The sequence below is a fragment of the Manis pentadactyla genome, chromosome 16 (assembly GCF_030020395.1).
Source record: "Manis pentadactyla isolate mManPen7 chromosome 16, mManPen7.hap1, whole genome shotgun sequence".
In the NCBI taxonomy this organism is placed as follows: domain Eukaryota; kingdom Metazoa; phylum Chordata; class Mammalia; order Pholidota; family Manidae; genus Manis; species Manis pentadactyla.
This window is the reverse complement of record NC_080034.1, coordinates 35,952,824-35,962,730: the sequence shown is the minus strand read 5'-3', so window position 1 is coordinate 35,962,730 and position 9,907 is coordinate 35,952,824.

The following is a 9,907-nucleotide window of genomic DNA, read 5'->3' as shown; positions in this document are numbered from 1 at the left end:
TATTTTTCTCTTCCCTGTTTTTCGGCTGTTACTCCTTCTGAGCTTGACTGTGTTCATCGTGGGCATTTCACTCTGCTTTACATGGTCACCTTTTTGTGTTTATTTGGTCCTTTCAGACTGTAGTTCCATGTAAGGCACTGTGTTGTCTTGTTATTTTGTATCTTCTCAGCACCAAATACGGTGAGATGTGCATATACAGTAAGTGTTCGGTGCATTGATTTTAAGTGATTGAACAATTTCATTGAGATAGAAAGTTTTAAAAAATAGGTCAATTAAAGCAGTTAAACCCCTAGGAAACAGAGCAGAAGCAAATGTGGGATCACCAAAGCTGTATTTCCACAACCCAGGGTTCCAGGGACACCAAGAGGAAGAAAAAAAATCCTCACAATAAAAAGAAAGTACAAACCACTCAAAAAGATTCCATTATGAGAGTGACCGGGCAAATTGGGGGATTAATTCTTCCAGGAATTTGATGGAATAGGGCAGCCTGAAAGAAACGTTAAGGGGGAAAACCTAGTTTTCAAATGAAGGCAAAGATAAAGAATCGAAAATACTAAAGAAAAGGAAAGGGCATTGTGAAAGAAGAACAGGTATATTTGAAAATGAATCAAACAGATGAAGTGAAATCTAGAAATGAAAAGTATACTTTCTGAAATGATTGAATGAAAGAAACTTGCTTAGCTGTCCCTCTGCGAAGTAACCGAGCAATCTGTGCTTAGAGGCATAGAGCAGTTAGCTCTGAGCTGGGGTTAGTGCCCCACCGTGGTCACATTACCCTCTGCAGTTATCACCCCACAGCCCTTAACAACACTGCTCTGTGCTGCCTGCTTTCTTCTCACTCTCCCTCGTTAGACTGCAAGTTCCTTGAGAGCAGAGACTGCCCAGTTCATGGCTGGCACAGTCCCTGATGCATGATAAGAACCTACTACATGGTTCTTAGAAAATAAATGAATAAGCAAAAATACTTTTAAAATTGTGACAAGTTGTTTATGGCAGCACCACGTACAGAATGAAAAGTTTGTGCAGATGCATATGCCCAAAGTAGATCAAACAAATAGCAGAAAATTAACAGGAAATAAGACTCTCATAGACCTTGAGAAGTACCAAGTATATAGATCACCAATCCCTGGAATCCTGTTGGGAGCTAACATTACAATGAAAAGAGAATACAAAATGGTTAAGTACCCACAACTGCAACCAGGTCGACATCATATTAACCAGGTCAGGAGTGAATCTGAGGGAATGCCAAGGTCAACATGAAAGTTCAGGCACACCAGGTGTCAGAGAGGATGAGAAGAAGATTGGTGTAAAGAAGATGGGCTTGTCTGGAGCTAAGCTCCCTGTTTATTAGTTCTGAGACCAAAGGCTGCTGCTTCTGTTCACCTGCTTGCCTGGAGTGTGGGGCAGGTGGTGGGAGCACTGACCTGCCTTCTGTCCTGAATCCCTGGGTAGGGTTAATGCGGTTGCTACTGCCTTTACAGGCATTAACTCCATTTATTATTACACTATGAGGCCAGGGTTGCAATGGCTATCCTCACTCCACAGGTGAAGAAACAGAGACCCAGAGAGGTTAAGTAACTTTCCCAGTATCAAACAGCTAACTAGAGGCATAGCCAGGATTCAGATCCAGATCTGCCTGAATGTGACGTGCCACAATCTTAACCAGAGGTCAGACAGAGAATGGACAGGTGTCTGGAGCAATGACACTAGAAGCAGTTCCCCACTAGCAAGGTAACCTGTTTTGTGCAATGACACTAGGCCTCCAGCATCTGCCCTCAGACAGGCCAGTCACTTCAAGGGTGCTGCTGACATGAAGGCCTGTTAGATCCATGGTTTGTGAAGAGAGCAAGATTTCAGCAGCCACGACATGCTCCCTGGCAGCCCACATCTACTAATGGCTCCCGAGGCAGACACCATGCCCATGTGAGCCAGAGGGACAGCCTAATGCCAGACTCACTCCGGTATTCCTCCTCCACTTCATACCTTCTCACCTCCTTAAAGGGTCTTCACTCCCCCCTGAGATTACACTCTATAGACCACCTTCAGCCTCGGGGGCTCCGCAGTTGCTGACTTCTTAGAAACAGCCTACCACCTGAAGGAAATGGGCGATCTGGAGTCAAAGGTGTCTGGCTCTGAATCCTGGCATTGCTGTGTGCCCGTGAGCTTCTCTGAGCATCAGTTTCCCCTGGTGTGTGATAAGAACTGGGGATAAGGAATGTGACAGAGTGGCAGAGCCACCACTCAATAAATGTTGGCTGTTACTAGTGCCAAAACGTGCAGAAGGAAAGCCTCATCTTGGATCTGACAATTTTCTCTGTTGCTTTGAATATTTTCCCAGCCTCCCATCACTCCCTTCTTTGTGGGTAGTGCTTTATTTGTACAATCCAACCAGTTTCTGTACAAGACAGGTTACCTTGCTAGTGTGGAACTGCTTCTGCCCAAGAAGTAATGGGGGCTCCTCACTAGCTGGTGACAACCCACCAATTCCTGCCCCAGAGGACTCTCTGAATTAAGGGAGCAGAGTACTGTGCCAAATTCGAGCCACTCAATTCAGGAAACCCCTCTTGTCCCAAGGTGCTAAAAGAAGGTACCTGGTAACTGTTATCATCTCAGGGAATCTGGCATGGATTCTGTTCAGGTCCCCAGAAATGAATAGACATGAAGAATCACTTAGGCTTCCGAGAGAAACGTGGAAGAGCACTTGAGGACTGAGAGGCCCCACGGCTTGGGAAGAAGCTTACAAGAGTGAGGAGGAGACATGGGGCCTCCATGTGCAGCACTCACCTGGTGTCACGTGGTCAATTGCCTGGTTTGTGTTCTGCTCTGTCATTTTTCTCTTGGTGGAGAAAGTGTTTCTTACTAAGACTCTCGCACCCAAGGTCTGTTTGTCCTAAAAGGTGGGAAGCAGTTTTCTTCTGCAGCAGCCAGTAAAAATCAGTCATGAATGGGCCCTTGTCCAGTGTCTGGGTGAGTTTGGGGATAGAGATGATAATCAATGGGAGACTATTCAGCACTGAAAAGGAGTGAGCTGTCAATATGGGCAACAGCATGGATGAGCCTCAAAAGCATTGCTCTATGTGAAATAATCCGGACATACAAGAGGACCTGCTGTACGGTTCCATTTGTATAATGTTCTAAAATTAATCTGTGAGGATAAAAATCAGAACAGTGGTTGCCTATGATGGGGGAAATAGCAAGAGGAACTTTCTGGGGGAAGTGTGGTTACTGAGTGGATACACTAGCCAAAGCTCACTAAACTGTACTCTGACAATCCGGGGATTTTATTGTATGGCCATTATTCCTTAACTAAGGAAAAAAACATCCCAGGACTAAGATCCTTGCTGTTTCCTGTTAGTGGCTATCTAGGGGCTCTAAAGGTGCTGTCAAAATGTTTGCTGCACACATTCATGTGAATTCTTACATAAGTAGAAAACGAAACTCCTTCCTTCTCCATTGCTTCCCTACCAGCCATTGCCAGCCTTAATGCTTATATGCAGAGGTGCTGGTATGCTTAATAACTGTCTCTCTAGGGGAAAAAAATCTCATTTGTAGCACCTGATGATTCATGTGGAGGAAATACTCTTACCATGGCTGACTTCAAGCTGCTGATGTCATGTCACTGAGTGTGGCGTTGGGAAGAGATGTGCATAGCTGACTTCTGCAAGCCGGTAGGAGCTGACTCCGGCACACCACTGCACCAAGCCTTTACTTCCCAGCTTCAGGGGTGTTGTGTGTGTGGACAGTTACCTGCTGGGTGAGCTGAAGGATGTCCATGCACACCCACTAGCCCCTAGTTGGAGGAACTGGATTTGGCCTCTTGGGGCACCCATGCTCACTCCGGATGCGCAACAGGACTTAGGACACCCTGGGACACCAGAGGCTGGCTAGGACATTGCCTGAACCCCTGACTCTCAATCCTAGATGAACATTAGAATCACTAAGGGAGTTAAAGAAAGCCCAGCCCCCAGCCCAGATGGTTGACTGAGAATCTCTGGGGATGGAGTCTGAAAATTAAAATGTTTTAGAGAAGCTCTAGAAATGATTTTAGTGTGCAGCTTTTTTTTTTTTCCCCAGGAAGGCACTATTTAAGGTACCTTGGATTGGGTGAAAATCACATGCAGCATGAAATTCTCTTACAAGGGCAGGCTGTAATTCCCATTCCAGCCTCTAATCAAGCAGCACGGCAGTGAGGGAGGCGTGGCTTGCTCACCCCCACGCCAGCTACAGCTTGTCTGAGAGACAGACTGGGGTTCCAGCAGGAGCCAGAGGCAGGATCAACTTTGGCTCACAGTGAAGGTGGGCACCCTGGAGCTTCTGCCCCATGAGAGCTCAGGAGAAACAGAAAGCAAAAATTCCCTTTGGTTCTTTTAACTGATAATTATTGAGCATCTACCACATGCCAGGCACTAGTATAGATGCTGGGGCTATAACAGTAAGCAAAATAGACAAAAATGCCTGTCTTCATGGAGTTGACATTCTGGTGAGGAAGACAGACAATAAACATAATAAAGAAATCAATATATAAGAAGTAAATGAGAAAAATAAAGCGAGGGGGAGTGCTGGGAGTATGTGGTGGTGTTGCAATTTGGGGAGTACGTGGGGGTAAGCAAAGGCCTTGGTGAGGTGACATTTAAGCAAGGATTTGAAGGAGGCAAGAGAGTGAGCCATGCAGCTGTCTGGTGGAATAGAGTTCTAGATAGGCGGAATGGCAAGCGCAAAGGCCCCGAGGTCGGAGTCTGTCAGGTTGGAGAGCAGAGAGGAGGCCAAGTGCCCAGAGCAGAGAGAGAGAGAGGGGAGAGTTGTGGAAATGAGTTCAGGGAATTTGGTCCTTGGCTATAACACCCAGTGAGACAACTAGATAAATCCCTAATGTAGGCCAGAGGAAGGTGGCCTTTGAAAAGAGTGGGGAAACTGAGGCAGGAGTAGTGGTCATTCAGCTGATATTTATTGAGCATCTACCACATGCCAGGCGCTTTCTTTCCTATCCAGTGGGGGACAGGGAATGGGAGAGCAGTGGCTCCCTCACATCAGAGCCCTGAGCCCTGGGATGGGAGGAAAACTAATGTGCACAAGAAAGACCCCAGGGAGGAAGGGGACGCAGGGCAAGGGCTTAACAGAACCTGGTCAAGGCAGGCAGTGTGGCGGGGGAGACCAAAAGCCAGACTCAGAGAGGCAGAAGTTGGGGAAAAGAGAACCCCGCACTCTCCACAGCCCTTCCTATGTGTCCAGCTCCCTACTCAGACAGGATTTGTGGAGGGCCTACTATGTGACAGGCACTGTACTAACTTCTGGGGACACAGGGACAAAGAAGCCAAGGTCCTATCCTCTCAGGGTCTTGTAAAGTCCTTGTTAGTCCTCAGGTAAGAATTAAGAGCATCGTTTGTCGTATTTTCCCAAGTTCCTAGCACAGGGACTATTTGTTGAAAGGAAAGAAGGAAAGGGAGAAAGGGAATCAGGTAGCTCTTTGACAGCAGAAGTGGATTTTGGTGAGCTTCAGTGTGACCGGTTTTAGAGCAGCTCTCCCGGAAACACGTGAAGAGGAGCTTAGGAGCAGAACAGGTGCATTAGTGGTGGAGTCACAGGCAGAGAGGAGCTCCTGCTCTTGGGCAGGAGGACGGGAAGAGGTAGCTCAGGTTGGCAAGTGAATCCTGTGAGCAAAGTCACTAGTGGGCGAGGCAGCTGGCTGTGCAGGCACAATTTGTTCTCTTTCTCTACTTGGAAACCTGTGAACTCTCTCCAAACTGCTCGTGTTTCTCAGTGAGCTACTTGGGGGGAGCCCAGCAGTCCTGAGAAAGGCCCACAGCTATTTGGAGATAAAAGGAGCCTGACCCGGGGGGAAGGCCCACATGCTGGCCATGTGCTTGCACTCTGGGTACCTCCTCAGGCATGGCCTGGCACCATTCCTGGGCTCTGGCCTGGCCTTGCTGCCTGCCTTCTGGCGCCTTCCTGCCCAGACCCCAGCCCTGGCTCTGCCTTCTCCCCTCTCCTCCCCCAGAAACACAATTCCCCCTCTGCCCCTTCCAACCTCCCCGGAGCATATCTCATGCCTCCTGCACACTGAGCCCCACCTGCTTTCTGCCTCTGGTGACCTCGAGTCCTTCCTGAATAGTGAGGTGGGTGCCAGGGCCTGGCACAAGCCTTACCCAATCCCTGAGAATGCCAACTTTGAAACTAAATCATTCACACGCCTAAGAAGAAAGAGCTGTTTATGTTCTTCCCTGACGTCCTCCAGGCCACCCACGTCAAGGCTGACACACGTCCGCTGTCTTTGTGTTTCAGCCATCTCTGCACCCTCAGAGCAGCCTCTCCACCTGGCAGCCAGCCCTTGGCTAGCACACATTAGGGAGCTTGGTTTGGCCCCCCTCTGTTCCTCACCTCACAGTACTGAATGGCTCTGAATAATTACATCCCTCAGACTGACAATAAAACTTAGAAATGCCCAGACCACAAAGGGCAGGGGTACACAGCAGCCCAAATCAGGAATCTTCCTGGAAAAGGTGAACAGCAGGAAGGCAGATGGTCACCTGAGGCCTGGCACCCACACCCACTAAAGGGGCATGCAGCACCAAGCCCTCTCAGAAGAAAGCCTCAGAAAATGGTGGGGTTTCCAGCAAGGGACAGAGTGGGAAAATTCTGGCTTTTGGGGAGGTGACAAGCCCAACTGGTCTACGGAGGGAAGTTATTTTTTCAGCTGCCTCTCTCCTAGTCAGGGACTAGAGATGCAGCCTCAGCCCTCCCATGGGCACAGGCGGTATGGCCTGTGCCCGCCACATGCCACCCAGACAGCCCCCAACCAGGACCTCCTGAAGGCCAGTAGAGGGGTGGGGGGCTCAGGGGGAGTGGGGGCTGTGAGGCAGCCCTGGGGAGGGGTGGGAGGGCTGCCCCAGCTGCAGGAACAGGTTTCAGCTGGCTGCCTGCTTCTTCCCTGGAGCCTGTCGTGGCGCTCAGAGGTCCGTCTGTCACAGGCCGTTAGCTCTCGCAGGTGCTGTGCTTGGCTGAGACTGGGGGCCGGGTTGGGGGGAAGGGGGAGCCTTGGGAACATGTCGGCCTGTCCCCTCCTGTGCCTTGGCTTACTGGGGATAAATGCTCCTCTGGGTAGTCCTCACTCTCCCCTGAAAAAGCTACACCCTCACAACCCCATGGAGATTCTCTCTACACACACACACACACACACCACATACATATGCGTACCATTTATACACATATGTACACACCACACATGCCACATACACACCAGACACCTGATATACTACACACTACACATCACACAAATACATGCACACATGTGCATATTATATATACATACAAACTACCCACACACGTGCATGCAACATCTAGCTCCCATTTTCTGACACTTCTGTGGCAGCCCCGAATGCCCCATGCCATCCCAAGGCTGCCAGAGAGAGGCCTTCTGGGTGCCCCAATCTGCACACAAAGCCGCCACTGCATGGGAGAGCTTCTCTCCAGCCAGCCATGTGGCTGCCCGGTCCCTCAGTCCCTGCTTAGATGCCCCTCCCTCCCTCCCTCTTCCCCCCGTCCCGGCTGCAGGGACCTGAGCTTTTTCCAGCCTCCTTAGTGCTTGAAAGCAGAGAAACCGAGAGATTCCATGAGGCTTATCTATGCCAAGGCCCCAAAATGGAGAATTCGCCCCCTCAGCGGAGATGTGTTCATGCCCATCAGATCAGAAGTTCCTCCTCTTAAAATCCTGTACCCACTCCCCTTATTTCGCAAGCACCTCAGCTCAGCAGACAAAGCTTGCCAGGGCCAGGCTCCGGAGGTCCCCTCAGACCCATGTCCTTCCATTCCCCTGTTCCTGGACACCCAGATGTGCTCTCCTTCCTAGTCTGTGTTCATCCTGGACTGGGCTTGGAGCAGCCAGATAATAATGCCTATGCCCAGGCCCTGCGTGCGGGAGCCAGCGTGGGCTGGTGGGAGGCAGAAGAAACAGGGGACTGCAGGCAAGGGGAAGGAGCCTGTGTGTAAAATTGTAATATTTCCAGAATATCTCGCCTGGCTTTAGTACGTCTACATATCAATAGGCATTCAGAGGTGGAAAAAGTACGGCTTTAGTGCATTTGTGTCTTTCCTCAGGGGTGGAGAGAGGTTCATCTCCGTATCAATGGGTAATTACCTGGGCAAGGAGGGCCTATCTGTACCTGAGAGGTGAGGGAAGGGCCTGTTTTGCTTCTGCCGGAGCAGGAGAGAGAAGTGGCCCCAGACTGCAGTTTGTAAGCAATAGATAGATTTTAAACTTTATTTCTCCCTTTGACTGATTTCGGTTTTTAGAGGTATTTTGCCCCGGGGTTTCCTCTCCTCGGACTTAAGGAGCATCAAGGAGGGGGGCCTCCCAGGGCCTCGGAGGCCATCCAGGAAGAAATGGCATTTAAGGATGAATCCAATCACGTCACTATAACATGTGGACCTTACTGGATCCTGATGTTTTAAAATAATGGTGAATTGGTCTGCTCAGGCTGCCATTACAAAATTCCACTGACTGGGAGGCTTAAAAACAACAGAAATTTATTTCTCACAGTTCTGGAGGCTTGAAGTCCCAGATCAAAGTGTGGCAGGGCTCCATTTCTGATGAGGCCTCTCTTCCTGGCTTGTGGATGGCCACTTATCCTCACATGGCCTTTCCTGGAAGTGTGTGTGGGTTCGCGGATGGAGAGGTTGTAGAGACAGAGACGTCTTCCTCTTCTTGTAAGGCCACAAATACTGTCGGATTAAGACCTGTGGGCAAAATTGTAACATTTCCCGAGTATCTCGCCTGGCTTTAGACATCTGCATATCAATAGGCGTTCAGAGGTGGAAGGAAGTACGGCTTTAGTACATTTGCATCATTCCTCAGGGGTGGAGAGAGGTTCATCTCCATATCAATGGGTAATTACCTGGGCAACGGAGGGCTTATTTGTACCTGAGAGGTGAGGGGGAGGGCCGGTTTTGCTTCGGAAAAACAGAGGGGACCCGACTGGAGTTTGTGAGCAATAAACAGATTTTAAACTTTATTTCTCTCTTTGACTGATTTCGATTTTTAGAGGTATTTTGCCCTAGGATTTCCTTTCCCCAAACTAAGAGGACCCCCTTTTATGACCTCATTTAACTTTAGTTACATCCTACAGGACCTATTTCCAAATACAGCCGCAGTGAGGGTTAAGGCATCAATATGTAAATTTGGAGAGGACACCCTTCAGTCCATAGCAGATAACGTTATGAGGAATTGGCTGGATGGATATTTTATTATGTTGAGGTATTATTGCTAAATATCTGTTGGGGGGTATGAAAATGGTAATATTGTTTCATATATATACATGTGCATGTATATAACATGGAATGTATGTACATGTATATGTGTGCATATATAGAATATTACCATATGACTGAGTATATACATATGTATATATGTCCTTATCTTTGAGATACTCAGCAAAATATTTGTGGGTGAAGTCATCTAATGTTTGGGATTCAGTTCAAAATTATATGGGAAGGGGGAGTGAGTATGGTTACAGATGGAGCAGGACTGGCCATGTGTTAGAGTTGTTGGGTCTGGATTATGGGTTCATAGGGGTGCATTATATTATTCTGTCTATTTTTGCATATGTTTTAAATTATCCATAATAAAGCTAGAAACATAAAGTGAGGAGGATTAGTGATATTTAGGGCTGGGGGAAGGAGCCAGGCATCTGCTCAAAGAAATTGCTCAAGCGAAGCTCTGAGAGTGTGGCTGTTGGGTGCATGAGGCCCCACGGGTTCGCAGGTGCTGAGGCGTGAAGCCGGGCCAGGCACAGGCACTTCAGGTACTGAGGTGATGGCGGCTCAGTCCCTACACTCTAGGACAAAGACCAGTCTCAGCGGAGGGCCCTGGCTCAGAATGAGCAAGACCAAAACCCAGTGGGAGAGCCCTGGAGGG